Below are 15,642 nucleotides of genomic sequence, written 5' to 3'. Positions count from 1 at the left end.
CAATCTGTACCTTTAGGGAGGTTCTAATATGCCTGAGTGATAAAACCTGTACAACCGAAAAGACAAGTGTACTTTTTTACATATTTTGTAGTTCTGAACAGTATCAAAGGCAATTGGTGATAGGAAGACTCAGAGGAAGGAGGCATTACCTTGAGCTGAGTGATCATGGCGAGTAGCAGGATTTTCATCCAGAAGGGACAGGACTAAAGCAAAACAGCAGAGAGCACACAGGAGGGAGAAGCAGAAGGCATACTGAGTATAGTCTGAGCTGAGTGACTGCAGGAAGCAGCAAAGGAGTTTGAGTAAAGCCCTCTGGCTAGAGTGGAAGTTTTGTTTAAGAGAAAATGCTGGAAGATGAACTTGATTTGCCAAATAATATAGACTTTCTCCTGTAGGTTGTAGTACTGAAAATTTTTCAGCAGCAGAGTAACATGATGAAGTAAGTAATCTTGAAACTTAAAATAAATATCTTTGAATATTCAAGTAACAAATTTTAGGTCTAATTTATTTTAAAATTCTCTTTAAAGATTTTCTAGTTTAGCAATTTTTATTCAACAAATCTTATAAATATATTGTTTATAAATGAAATGTTATGCTCAAAATGATTTAAAACCATATTTTTCTTTATTATTTTATTATAGTATTTATTGATAGTACACATCCCTAGAACTTTTTAAGCTGTCGTTTATGTTAATAAAGAGCATCCTTCAAAATGACTTCAGGATTTTTATTTCTCCTTAAATGGTATTTAAAATGCAATTTTATAAGAGATGTAAAGGTGAGGAGGTTTGCATTCAGAATAAAAGGACAAAATCTTCACCAACTCTAGAGCAAGATTCTTTTCAAGAGAATTAGAATGCTGCTAAATTTTTCTAATGAAGTAATTATTTCAAGCTGTGTGTCTTAAGGAATATTAATTAACTTTATGGGTCCTTAATGAGAACAAAGCTAAAATAAAGCACTGTACAGAATCCTCTTGACTATTATAACACAGAGTAGGTGAAACGATATAACCTTGAAAGGCCACCATCTCTACTGTTTTTACTTTGTGAGATGGTCTTTACAATAGGTTTAATGCTGTTTTAAAATGCTATATGGCTGCAGCATTGACCCTGCAAAAAGCTGTTGCTTAGGAAATTTGTTAACAGTACCTCTTCTCTATCACCCACTGTAATTCTGGCGGAAAATCCCTGGACAAAATACCTTTAAAACTGAAATCAGTTAAAGGGAGAAATAAAGTGGGAGAAACCTGTTTATTGCTGATAAGTAGTCATCTATTTCTGCTCTCCTGTGTTTCTACGACCAGGCTTCACAAAAGGGCTCCACACAACCTCTCTGGCCCAGATATGCCCTTGCAATTACCTATTGATATGGAGATGCACTAAGACCAGGCGACAGATTCTAGAAATGTTCCAAGTTTACTCACACACACACACACACCTCTTTATTTGCCATTAATTTTCCTTAGGGAACCAACTATTTTGATTTTGTTCTTCAAGGCACCCCTGTTCTATATTCTAGCCTATTGCTTTACCTAATTTTAATCTCTTTTCAAATTTAATCATTTTACATAATTCAGTGAAGGACAGAATGTCAATAGCATGGATTGTATTACAACAGTAGGTGTTTGTGTCGAGTGTGTGCTCCTCTGTTCTTGTCCCCGCCCAAGAACTGCAAGGCAGAGACACAGTAGCAAAGCAGAGAAAAAGTTTTATTTGAATACACTTCAAAGGAGGAGCAGGCCAGAGTCAAGGTAGACAAAGGACTCCATCCTTTAGGGGGGAAGCCTTTTTATTAAATTCTGGCTAGAAGGTGCCTCCCTGATTGACAAGGTGGGGCCATCTGATTTATATGTCCATTCATACAGTCGTCCCTCTCAGTGCACATGTTCTTTCCCATGATGAAATGTGGTTTGGATGGTTCTTAGTTTTGTTCCACTGCCCCTGAGTTGGGATCTGGTTGGGACCAGTTTGACCTGGCCCCCAATAGGCAATGTTGTCTTCCTGTGGGCCCCCCTACCTGGGCAGGGTTTGGGCAGTCATTTTCCTTGAGCCTTATCTTCCCCTTCCCTGGCTGCTCATGTCTACCTTTCTACTTAATGTAAGAACCAAGCACAGGCCACCCCAAGATGTGCCATTGTGATGTGCAGATTATTTCAGAGTTGAGAGTAATCAAAGCCCAAAAGATTCAGAAAGAAACTTTGACCTCCCACCCCACAACTGCATAAAAAGAATTTAGATAGGGGACATGCTCCAGGAAAAGAGTTATCACCTTAGATAGCTATATTATAATGTAAACTAGGTGTGGTAGACAGGGAAGGGTGTCTATTAAAATTCTTTGTGCCTGCTTATTGTTACTGTGTGGCTCAGTGAATATTTAATTATCAAACATTTACTCTTCTCATGTTCCTGTGAATTGCTTCCCTTTTTTTTTTGGAGTCTCACACCCCTATCCCTTTCTCCTTGATTCAGGGTGACATATATACCCGGACTGTCTTTGGAACTTATGTCTATGACTTCTTTGTATGTGCATAATTAAACTTTGGGTGTTTTTCTCCTGTTAATCTGTCTCATGTCAATTTGATTCTTAGAACTTTGAGGGGTAGAGGAAATTTTTTCTCTTCAACATAGTGATGCTGGGGATCTTGTTCACAAAGCCGAAGAATGAGCTTCACAAACACTCAAGGTAGGAGAGCAAGGTACAGGCTTTTATTTAGAGATAAAGTGAGAGAATAGAGCTCCTGCCTCATGCCAGGAGGGGACAAGAGAGCCCGTAGTAGTGCGTTGTCTAGGGTGTTTTATAGGCAGTTGAGGATTTTTCCAGAACATCAAAAAAAGGCTTAGGGGTGTGGGCTTGTACCACTTGCCCTGTCCTCAAGCTGGGCTGGGTCATAGTCTGATTGCCAGGGCTGACAGCAGAGTCACAGGTTATGCTGATACCCTTGCAGAACACTCAAACATTTCAGGCCAAGTTGCTCCTGGCCTTTGGACCTTTAACTGATCTCACTGAAGATGTCTATATTCTTAGTCTAGTATCTCTCCCTAGAGAATTAGTGAGACCTTGACTTTGCATAATGCTTAGTACAGAGTTTCAATAGGGATTTCTTTGCCCATTTTTACATTGCTCTGACTGTAAATATTCTGCCCTGCTTTTCCCAGAGGCCCTCACCCTACTCTGTCTAAGCCCATGGTCCCTGTCTCAATAGTCTTGGTACCACAAATAACAACCTGTATCATCTCAGCACCTAAGTGTTTATGGGCCTCATTTCTGCCAGTGCAAAACAATAGTACTACCCAACAGTACTTCTTGGAATCAGCCTAGTCTAACTTTTGGTTCTAATATTTTGTGCCATGTTACTGAAGCTTAATTCACAGTGATGCACAGATGGGTGATCAAAGTTTCAAGTGGTGCTTCCCAGATCCCACTGGCATTTTAAAAATAAATTTCCTAAATGAAATTATAAAACAGCAGGGATTGTGGACATACTAGGCATTAACATATGAATTGCCTTTGTGTTTCTTGTTCAGAGAACTCTTGGTGAGTTATTAATAATGTGGAATACTGATGGGGATGTGTGGGTAAAATTGCAATATTTCTGGAATCTCTCACCTGACTTTAGTTCATCTGCATATCAATAGGTGTTTCCAAGGGGTGGAGAGAATTAGTCCATCTACATATCAATAGATAATTACAAGGGCTTGTGAGGATTTATCTGGACTGGAGAGATTGGGTGGAGCTTTATTCTACTGCAGCCTGGTCAAGAGAGAGATAGGTTGACTTCTTGTAAGAAATAAATGGGTTTCTTAACTTTATTTTTCCCTTAACTGATTTCAGTTTCAAAGGTATTTTTGCCCTGGGATTTTACCCCCAGAGTTACAGGATGATAAATTTATTGATAGTCAGTGGAAACTTAACCTATTGTATAAACAGACAAATACATTTCAATTTAAATAAGAAAACATGAAGATAATTTGTGAAAATATAGTCATGCTGAAATACTCATTTCTACAGCTATATCAGTGAAACAAGTCTGAACTCTTTCTGAATCTGGTCTATAATCATGATTAATCAGTACTTAATGGGTATTTGACACTTCAAAAACGATATCCACCTATTAATTGAGAAAGACTATCTTAAAATTGTTAGGCCTCTGGATATAGACAACAGTGAAAAACGGCTGCCTGTTAGAATTCTTTATATTAGGAATCCTTTATGACTGATGTGTTATTATGTGGCTTCGTTTTATGCCCATTCTCTTTAATGTCAGTTTAAACAAAATCCCTAATCAATTGTAAAAACATTGTTAGGAAGGGTAGCTAATTTTTACTTGAATGCTGCAAGGCAAGATTTGAAACTATTAGAGTAGCTTTGGCAGTAAATTTAGTTTTAAGGATATTAAGTGTCCTGGAAAATAGTAAGAAAGGCCATCGGTTTAGTTTTTTTTTTTTTAATGGCAAAATTGTTAGTGCAGATAAGTTTAGAATATTAAGAGAAACTATAGTGCTTGGATTCATAAAACTTGTATTGAGCAGTGTTTAATGGAGAACAACATTATCAGTAATAATTCATCTTTTTAAAATATTGAGCATTTTAAGTTTAAAATTAATTTAAAATTTTGTACTTTAATAGAAGAAAAACCTCTTGAGCAACACTTTTATGTGTAGTTGGCAGAGAAGCAAAGTGTTGGAAAACAATGTGGCAACATCTATTAAAATTAAAAATACATTTACCTGTAGACCTAGAAATCCCTCTCCTAGGAGCTGATTCCCACAGAGATAAAGGCATCCATATGAAAGATATTGGTACAAAGATATTTATGGCAGTACTGTCCATAAAGATGAAAAACTGGAAATAGAGTGGATGCCCATCAATATTAGAAGGGCTGACTAAATCATGATACATCCACATACTGTTACCATTAAAGCACGTTTCTTAGGGCTCTGTCAGCGAATCTGAAGGACTTCTATGGAGTATTCTTAAATGCAAAAACCAAGCTACACAAAAGTATGTGTATGAGACTTTTTGTTAAACAAAACCTGATACGCATGTGTGTACATGTAAGTTTTTATATGAACTGTAGGTCTGGGAGGAAGGGGGATCCCCATCTGGGGAAAGTTCCCTGTAAATCTGATAATAATGAAGGAAAACAGGGGTGAGGGGTTGGGAATGAAAGGATTTATTCTCACAGCTCAGTCTCTCCTCCCTCTGAATCTGGGCTGCTCAGCTCTTTGCACTGGTGCTGCCTGGAAAACCCCCTTGGCTCCCAGGCTCCATCTAACTGGCCACCACACTGTTCTCCCCCTGCCCCTCCTCCACCTTGTTCCCCAGAAGAACTCTGTGGGAGGGTCCCTGGTTACTGGCAGGTGCCTGGCCAACTAGGAATGGAGGGGAGCCTAGAATGGATGCTTTCTCACCACCACTTACCCCAGACCAGAAATCTGGTGACTCATCAGCCGCTCTGCCACTGGTAAACATCCCATTGATGTGCAAACAGGCTCTTATATGTATACACAATGGGCACACTCAAGGCCAGGTGGGAAACCTGGTCGAAAACTTCCATTTTCTTGGTGAGCACAAGAAAAAAATGAAAAAATATAAACTAGATTGTTAACATAAATGTGGTAGCAAGTGCAAGGAATATTTGCATGAAGTGAAAACAAACAGAAGATGAAAACAAAAAATTCTTTGGTGGAGTAAAAAGTGTCAAGAAATACATAATTCACAGTATCCACTCCTTTTGGCTTAAATTTCTCTATCACAGAAATTCTTTTGAAGTTGTATTCTGTTTTGACTTACCAGTGGTAAACCACTGAAAATTATCAGATGACCACCTTGATTTAATAATCTTAACCTTTGGAACATGGTAAAAAATTAAACATATGAGGTAAACAAAGGCAATGAGGGGTTTACAGTCAAAATAACATAATATGACTAAATAGGGGACTGGTATCTTCATGGGAATAAGCAAGTCTAATAATTTTATATTCATAATATTATATGTAATTCCTTACAAGAGTAAAAAATAATTGAGATGCTAAAATAGCTCTAGTGATTAACAAAATAGTAAGGTTAGCATACTACTCAAATGGAAAACATCTAAACATTTCAAGTAAACAATGGTAAAGATGACTGTTTAGTTTACTTTAGCAGACCATTTCAGGAAATCTAGGTTATTTTAGCAGTCCATTCTTTGTGTATAAGATTCACCAAACAGTTTGAAGAAACAATAAATGAAAGACTAAAACTGATGATCATGTGTGTAAATACATGTTTCCTTTGAAGCCTTTCATAAGCCAAAATGGTGTAAAGTGAAGAAGGCATTACCATTAACTTACATAAAATTTTTTTAGCAAACCCAAAAATAACCTCTTAGGCTTTTCTGATACCTTAGGACACATCTTGCTAATGGATGCACAAAACAAATGCAGATAAAGTACAGATGTTCACAGACAGTTCAAAGCTAAGGCAGCTTGGCATGAGATGCTGAGTATCTGCCCTACCTTTTTGCTGTTCCAGATTTCTGCTGCTCCAGGTCAGCTCTGCCTCTATGACAGCTCTCGCTACAAAACAAATGCTGTTCACTATTTTTTCCTTTTCTCATAAAAGCAAAAACCCTCTTCAGACTTCTTTCAGTTAGCGAGAACAGATACTAGGTAAGTCTTTCATAAAAGCAAAGCGATATAAAACAATCTTCTGAAAAGCTGAGATTAAGGGACATGGGGAATGACGTGTGACCAAGATGAGGGCAGAGTTACTCTGTGAAGCTCAAATTTCAGTAGACTCTCAAGGACCTGTGTCACTTAGGACACAAAGTAAAAGTGATTGAGTAAGTCCAAACATGAGAGAAAGGGGTATTTCACACAAATACCTCTTCAGCCTGGTCTTTGAATGTGATATCACTTCTTAAGATAATATCGTTATTTTGGGTGGAAGTTTTATCACTTAGACGTCCGGTTACTTAAGATGACTGAAGTCAGTGTTGCACAGAAAGTTCTCTGTTGGGGTGGAAGGAGCTATGGCTCACAGGAGATTGGAGAGGGGTGGTAGCATCTACAATACTGCATTGTGCAACTGGACAGGAGTCATAAACTACTATTGCAGTAATGGCTGAGCCTGGCGAATAGAAGATTAGGAGTAAGTGAGTTGATACTGGGGGTTGAGATAGTGTGGAAAGGTTGGAAAAAGTTGTTGCTGAGCATTTTCTCCTAATGTTTCCAGTCTCATTTGAGGAGTCAGTGGTGTTGAAATTTCTCTGTGGGTCTGGAGCTAAGTGCTTCGAGGACGGCAGTTCAGGCTATTGATCTTCCTCAAGGCTGATAGAAGTACTCTTTCTGCATTTATTTATTAATTTGTTCAAAAAATATAAATTAGACTAATCCACTAGCAGGTTTTACTCAGTGTGTGTATGAACCAAGCAGGTAGACTAGGCATTTACATCTCTGACCCCCAACCCAGGAGCCTAGCTCTTCCTAAGCATAATATTTCACATTTTCAGAAAGCACTCAACCTTGATTTCTCCCCCAATTCCCTCACCCTCCATACCTGATGACAGTACCAAGAATAGTGTTTGCCTTGGATTCATCTTTCTCTATGTCTATTCAATATTTACCTCCAATCCTGGCTTATCTGTCAATATAGTCCTTTTCTTTCCAAATTGTAGAAATCACCATGCTTTTTGTTTGTTATTGGTATTCTCAATTCTAATTTTCAAAGCTTTTATGGACTAAATATTTTTTTTATCCATTTTCTATGATTCTAATGTGATTTTGGAAGGAGGGATGATAAATGTGACAGGAAGACATCCTCTACCAGAAATAAAACAGTGGTGGTCAAGCATGGAGCAGAGGCCAGGGTGGACGTGAAGAGATTGGATGAGGCTACTTCAGTAGTCCAAGCCAAAGATTTTGTTTTTATGTTTTTATTCTTCTTTTAATATCTCCAAGGAAAATTGGTATTGGAAGAAGTAAAACAGAAAAGGAGTTACAAAGAGTAATTTAATAACTTATTGAAACCTTAACAGTAGCCTTTATTTCAGAATTTTTATCACTGGCTTTATTTTTTTAATAGAATTATCTGTCCTCCTTAGTTGAAAATGTTACTGCTGAGACTCTACTTTTAATAGCATATTAAAATGTTTAAACATATTTTTAACATGTAAGTTTTTATAATTATCTCAAACTTCTATTTTGACAGGATTTTCTTAGGCAGTCACATAAATTCCTACAATCACACCAGAGAGACTCATAATTGTACAATTAACATAAAGAAGAACATTTTTTCCAGTAATGATGAACCAACAAACAAGATTTAAAAGGAGAGTAGAAAGTAAGCTGAAAATTTCAGAACTTATGCCTGAGAAAATGGAAACTCAGTTAGAGCTCAGCTGGAGACATGATCAATATGTTTCATATTCCATCAGAACCTGAACCCTACCTATAAATGCCACTTGTAAAAGCATGTGCCTATTTCTCTCGGCTATTTAGTTCAATTTCATTATACTCACCATAGGTGTTTGAAGAAAGAACAGAAAAGCTCAAACTAATGAGTTTTTGTAGAGTTGTAAATCTGTACAATGGCCAAAAGCTATTGCGTTGTTTTCTGTAGTGGCACAGACCACTTTTCCTCTGGGCAGTCACTGCTTGAAATAATTACTGACATTAATGATGCAAGTTCCTGGGTTTAATAGATCTAGGTTTATGTTGCCATCCATCACTATGCAAACATCTTCTATCTCCTCTATTACTAAAAGTTTCGTTAAGTGTTCTAAGATATTTTACTAACCCAGTAATGCATTTTTAACCACAAGAAACCACCAAACAAAAATTCCACCTCTCTGAGCTTTATGCATATTACGGTAGTTATATTAGTATAATTTTTTTTTCTTTGCCGAAAGTGAGAAGAATGAATGCTAATGATATTATACTCACATCTGATTCTCTTGCAGATTTATAAGTGGCAGTTCCTAAACTGCTGCAACATCTGCAGGAGCAAGGATGGGCTGTGAACAGCACCAAGGTTCAGGGACTTTGTTTGTCAGTAAAGTTCTTTGGTGTGTCTGGTCGGTTAAAACTAAAGTTATCCCAGCAGTCATAAACAAGGTCCAGACTCTCCCTACCCCTACCACTGTAGCAGTATTACAAGAGTTTTTGGGTCTTTGGGGCTACTGGAAAGGATTTATCCTGCACTTGGCAGAAATTCTGAAGCTCTTATACTGGTTGATACAAAAGGGGGTGGGACTGGGATGAAACACGTGCAGCTGCTTTTACTGCTTTTAAGCAAGCAGTCAAGCAGTCAAAGCTGTACAGACCTTGATTGTAATGTACCTATCAAGGCCCCGTGAGTTGGATGTTCAGGAGACTGAAGATGGTTATTGATGGGGCCTTTGGCAGCGGCTTGAACGTATCTGTGGATTCTGGTCACAACTGTGAAAGGAGCAGAGGTCCAGTACACCTTAATAGAGAAGCAACTGGCTACTGGGTACCATGCCTTGCTGGCAATGGAGCGATCACCAGAACAGCTCTGGCCAAGTGATGATATTATGCTTACGTCTGATTCTCTTGCAGATTTAGAAGGGGCAGTTCCCAGACTGCTGCAACATCTACAGGAGAAAGGATGGACTGTGAACAGCACTAAGGGTCAGGGACCTCGTTTGTCTGTAAAATTCTTGGGGGTTGTCTGGTCGGGAAAAACTAAAGTTACTCCTGAAGCAGTCATAGACAAGGTCCAGGCTGTCACTGCATCTTTAAAGATTTGGTATGTTAGTGTTTCATTATTATTATGTCCATAAACTTAAATTCACATCATGATAGTTTGATTACTGAGTTCTTGAAAAGTTTTTATAAACTTTCAAATATACAAAGATTTTTAAAAACTTATTATTAGATTCCAGTTCAGTTGTTGTCATTAGATAACATGAGGTGCATTTGTGTACATATGTTTAATTATGCTGTTAGTAGCTGAGTCAAGTATAAGTGTTACTGTGGCTTCAAATAAGCTACTGATTCGGAAAAGGCCCATTTTAATTTAATTGACTTTGGTTGTTTTTTTCTTTCAAATGTTTGGATTTTACTTATGCTGCAGAAGTCTTAGTAGCAAACATTTGGTTTTGTACATACTTTAAATAGATAATATCAGTTTTCCACTCAGATCACCTAGTACTTGGTGGTGTTTCTTTTATGAAAGCCAGTACCGCAGCTCTCAGAAGACTGCTGTAGATACTGGAGTCCACTGCCTTTGTGTTATGTACATAGACATAAGCATCTGGGGAAAGGGAAGACAAGGTTCAAGGAAAAATCCTCCCAGGTAGGGAGTCCCATTTGAAGACAACAAAGGCTTTGCAGGTAGATCATTTCCTTACCTATCAGGACCAGGACAACGTGGTCCCAATGAAATCACAACACAGGTGTAATTGAACAAAACTAAGAACTGCTCAAACCACAGCTCATCATAATCCCATTAAAATAAAACTGCAGTTTTGCTCCCCTCACCCCGCCCCCCCACCATAGGCTTTCCTTTATGCATTTTGGGAAAAGACAGCTGCACCTAGAGGAATGGGTGTATTACTAGAACTGTCAATCAAATGACCTCACCCTGTCAATCAACGAGCCACCTCCCTTTTGGAGCCATTGTCTGCCTTGACTCTGGCCCACTCCTCCCTCTAAGTGTGCTCAAAGAAAACTCACTCTGCTTCACTATTGTGTCTCTGCCTTTCAATTCTCTGTTTCTCTGGGGAGAAGAACTGAGGGGAATGAACTCAACTAGTAACATTTGGAGAGCAGAAAGAGCTTAAGATACTGCCTCCTCCCTCTCTCTTCCTCCCCATAAACAATGTAAATTTAAAAGCTCTTGCTACCTGGCCATGAGTTGAGAGAACGCTGAATATAATAACTTTGAAAGGAGCAAACTGAAGCTACAATCTATAATACATTGCCTGATACCAGACCCTTGTTACTTCTCCAATTTTTACCAATTTCTGCTGGGCATCATTTGCCCAAGAATCTCCATCTCAGGTTCTGTTTCTGAGGAGACTGACTTAAGATACTTAGTCTATCTGTTTATAGTTTATCTATCTGTTTTAGTTTATGTTTTTCAGATTATAATATTTGAGATACTTAGTAAAGTTTTGGCCTGTGCACTCATAACTACCTGGAGAGACTGGCTTCTGTACATGCTGAAATGTATTGGGGAAGTGCAAAGACCATACCCTAATGTGCTACCCCGCTAGGGAAACTGAGCATGAATGAAATGAGAAGAAGCATTAGGACAGAAGCACTAGGTTCCCCCACAGTGGGTAATCTTTGCCATTTATCTTTCCATTACATATCCCCTTAGATAAGAACTTTTCTTTGGAATAAATGATAATGGGAAGAGATTATCCTTCTAATTTGTAATCTTAGAGCCCCAGTAGTTTACAGAGAAGTCCCTAAATTGTCAATTCCAATAGTTGTTTTAATCAAACTCACCCAAGTAGAATTTTTGTACAGCTTTTGTATTTTTTTCATCAATGTATCATTTCTAATTTCTGTAGTGAGAAAGTAGGCATGATTTTAAACTGATATCAGGGAGAGGTAAAAGCAAAGCTTAAAAGACATTTCTCAAATCCATTTTCTCATTGTGCCACCAGCCAAACTCTATTTCAGGCTAATCTGACATTTAGTACTTGAATCCATTTTCTCTCTAAAGGATTTTCATGGATTTCTTTTTCCTATTTCTAGATACCTTGTTTTATTCTATGGTTTCTCTGTGGTTAATTTTCTGAAAGGATTCAGCATCCACCACTCATTTTTAAAATTCTGGCAAGAACTAAAAGTCTTACACTTATATTTGGCACACATCCCATAATTTAAGGGGAACATAATAGTAACTTCATAAGTAAAAACACTGTCACTCTAGAGAAAGGAAAAATGATCCCCTTATATAAATGTCTCAAACTTTGGTTCACCTATTCATAACATTTTTGGAGGATTTGCTTTTTTTTCCTCTCCACAGAGCTCACAGTTCTTGTAAAAGGGAGCAGGAAGGCAGGGGACCCAGGCATGTGAATCCCAGAGCAGGGGAGGAGGTGAGGGGTTCCCCCCGAAGTGTCCTGAGTGCTGTCACTGCTTTGCTTGAGTTTCAACAGAAATGGAAATAACAGCAGTAAAGCTGTGAAGAACTCCTAAAAGTCAAGACAGCCTGACGCCCCATCCGGAGTAGGTGTGTAGTCCTGAGCGCAAAGGGCCTGGGCGGCTGGGAGTGTGGGACGACCAGTCACTGAGGGACGGGGGGGCACACAGGCCACTGGGTTCTGCGCAGGCATCCCCCCCGGGTCCCTCACTGCTGAGAGGGAGGCGAACACTCAGGAAGGGCCGTCGAAAAGTCGTCAGCAGGGGGGCCACCCCTCCTCACTTGCACGTTGTGGTTCCTGGAGAGGAAGAATGAACTTCATCTGGGCAACAGTTGCTGCTGCTGTTAGAATTCCACACACCCTTAAAACTGGGAGGAAAGGACAAGTAGACAAAGGAATGATGCCTGGATTCCTTGTGCAGTGGATTACATATTTTAATTTTTCGTTTGTTTGTTTTAGAATTGTATTAGAGTAAGTTGAAAGTGTAATTAGCTTTCCAACCAACCAAATTTATGCATCTGAGTCAAGCATATTTAAGTGTTACTATGGTTTTAAAGAAGCTATTGATTCTGAGATGGTGTGTTTAGATTGAATAGTTCTTATAAACTGTATTTTAGTTATGCAGCAGAAGTCTTAGTAACATTTTTTTTGTATAGACTTTATTTCCACTGAAGGTCATATCCTGAGAACATGCACGCATGCCAAGCCCCCTACCACCACACAAGCAAGCAAACCACGATTTTCACCAACACGTTGAACACCACAGGAGAATCAATGACTCTTATAAGCAAAACAATTTATTTCTGGACTTGTCTTCAGCTCTGGGAATAATTTCCAGCATGGATCTGATTGGCATTCCCTGTGTTCGTAAGTACTGAACCAGCTGGGTGAAAGTCAAGGCTACTCTCCTCATGACCTGAGGAGGGTACTTACTTTCTGGTTGGCAAGGTGGCCCCTGTTCTGCAACTCGAAAAACCTCTAGAAAAGAGCAAATATTGAGGAAACTGAAGTTCATGATACTTTACAAAGAGAGCTGGCAGATAAGTAATCAAGTGAAAGCCAAAAGAGCCATTAGTAATTCCTTCTTAAGAATAAATAATATTCGTTTTTCTCTTCTATTCAAAAGAAATCTATCCAGCAGGTAGGTGTTGTTCTGCAAATCTAAATAATCCAGAAGTAATTGATCATTAATATGTTGTAGTCAATAGTTCCAAGACTAGTGGTGTTTAAAAAATAGCAATATTCTCAAACCAGCTGGTCAGCCCTTTGCTTTTTTATTAACATCTGGGGCATTCTTTCTGGCACACTCAGTGGCCCAAGCTTGTATAGGACATAGATACCAAAAAATACAGTAAGCTTTCATTGCATATATTTGCTCTAGGTATGCCATGAATATTTAAACAAGCTCAAATTTTAACTGGAGCAACAAGAAAAATCTAATGCAATTTTGCACTGAGAACAGTGTGTGCTTCGTTTGATTTTCTATTCAGAATGAATGCAGACTCCTTTCATCTGGTGTTCCACCCATTAGTAATAATAGTAGCAATAAAAGGTTAATCAATTACCACTGGGAATGAAAATTATATGTGAGAAAAAGCCTGTATAGTTAATAGCAATCCTTTCAAAGAACAAAGACAAGATCAACTCTTTAATTTACTAATTCTTTTGCTCAATATCACTTGCATTTTTCATATTCTTTTACTTGAGCAACTCAGGGGTATTTTTTTTTCTTTTGGGATAAAATATTTGAGGTCATGGTGCCATATCCACTCTTTCACAGTACCCAGCACCTAAACATATGAGTTTTAGTAAATGTTAAAAACATAATAAAATGTTTACCTATGCCATGTTCCATAAGACTTAGACTTTAAAAAGATTGTATGAAGAAACAAACCTTTATATAGGCTCAATATAATACTTTGCCAAATAATAATAATAATATAATAATGAAATTTACATTTGATTTTTTAAAAGTATCTGAGTAGAAGCAAGGGAGTGTGTAGTCTTGCTTGAATCTTAGTTTTGAACAAATGGCTGTATTCTTATAATAATTAGATAAATTTGGTTAAGGACTGGTGTTAGATACTCCTAGGAACTTGTTGTTGTTTAAATTCAGATAAAACTTTCATTTTATGTAAGAAAATTTCCTTATGTTTTAGAGAAAATAATGAAATATTTAGGGTGAAATGTCATGATGTATATGATTTTCTTGTAAGTTTTTAGCAAAAAATACATGAATTAAATATGGCAAGGTATGAACAATTATTGAATCTAAGTTATGAATATATGGCTATTATATTTCTCTCTACTTTTCTTTATGCCTGAAATTTTCCATACTGGAAATTACAAAGGCAAGAAAAAACAGAAGGAAAGGGAGGAAGGAAAGAAAAATACTAACATTGTGTTATAGAAAAAGCAAAATAATGATTTAGAATCAGGAAAACAAGTTAGGGGTCACAGCTTCTACTACATATGCAATGACAGGTAAACCATGTAAGTGCTCTTAATTTAGTTTTCTCATTTTTAAATGAAGATAATCTATAATTAAATGGTTATAACAAAAGAGACTAGCATGTGAAGTATTGGCAAGCATGTAGAATAAACAGAACATACATTGATGGTAGGAGTATAAAATTCTATAACCACTTAGGAAAAACTTCAACATTTTCTACATGTATGTATATGGCCAAGGAATTCCACTCCCAGTTACATACAAAAGGCAAATTAGTGCATGTCAACAAAAATATATATACAGTATATTCACAGCTTTATTAATAATAACAACAATGTTAACAGGAGAATGGATAATAAATATGGGTATATTCATACAATGAAATACTATGCAGCAATAAAAACTAACCAACTCTGGTACAACGTTGTACAACTCATGGCCAATCATGGGTGGAAACTTACAGATATTATATTGACAGAAAGTAGGCACAAAGGCATGTTTATTCTACAGTTAATCTGTATAAAATATAATAACAGGCAAAACTATTCAGTGATAATAGATGCAGAATAGTGGAAAGCTTATGGGATTCTGGAAATGTTTTTGTCTTGATCTTGGTGTGATTATTCAGGTCCTTATATATGTTTTAAAAAAAAGCATCACATAGTAGACCTAAAATGAGAGTTCCTTATGTACTTCCCTGAATCTTTGCTATCCTTCAATTGAATGGAATTAAATAAAATAAAACATTAATATCCATGTCACAGGAGGGACAAATAAGAATATGTGAAATTGTTTTCTAAATTTTAAAACACCATACAAATTTCATCCATTTTCATTTTCTAAGCTAAACTCTAAAACGTTTGTTAAAAGCAAGATTCTTATTTTAAGTTGTGACCATTATTATTTCTAAGTTTGACTCACACTTTCCCTAAATCCAATCCATTTTGGACTAAGCCTTGCCATAACTTTATTCTTAAGTTATCATTTTCACTATTCCTTTGGTGGTGGGAAAATGATATATTTCTATTCATTTAAGATTGTCAAATATTCATGCAACAGTTTCATGCTTAATATATGCAAAACA

This window comes from Manis javanica, chromosome 13, assembly GCF_040802235.1.
Source record: "Manis javanica isolate MJ-LG chromosome 13, MJ_LKY, whole genome shotgun sequence".
Lineage (NCBI taxonomy): Eukaryota > Metazoa > Chordata > Mammalia > Pholidota > Manidae > Manis > Manis javanica.
This window is presented reverse-complemented; position numbering follows the sequence as displayed.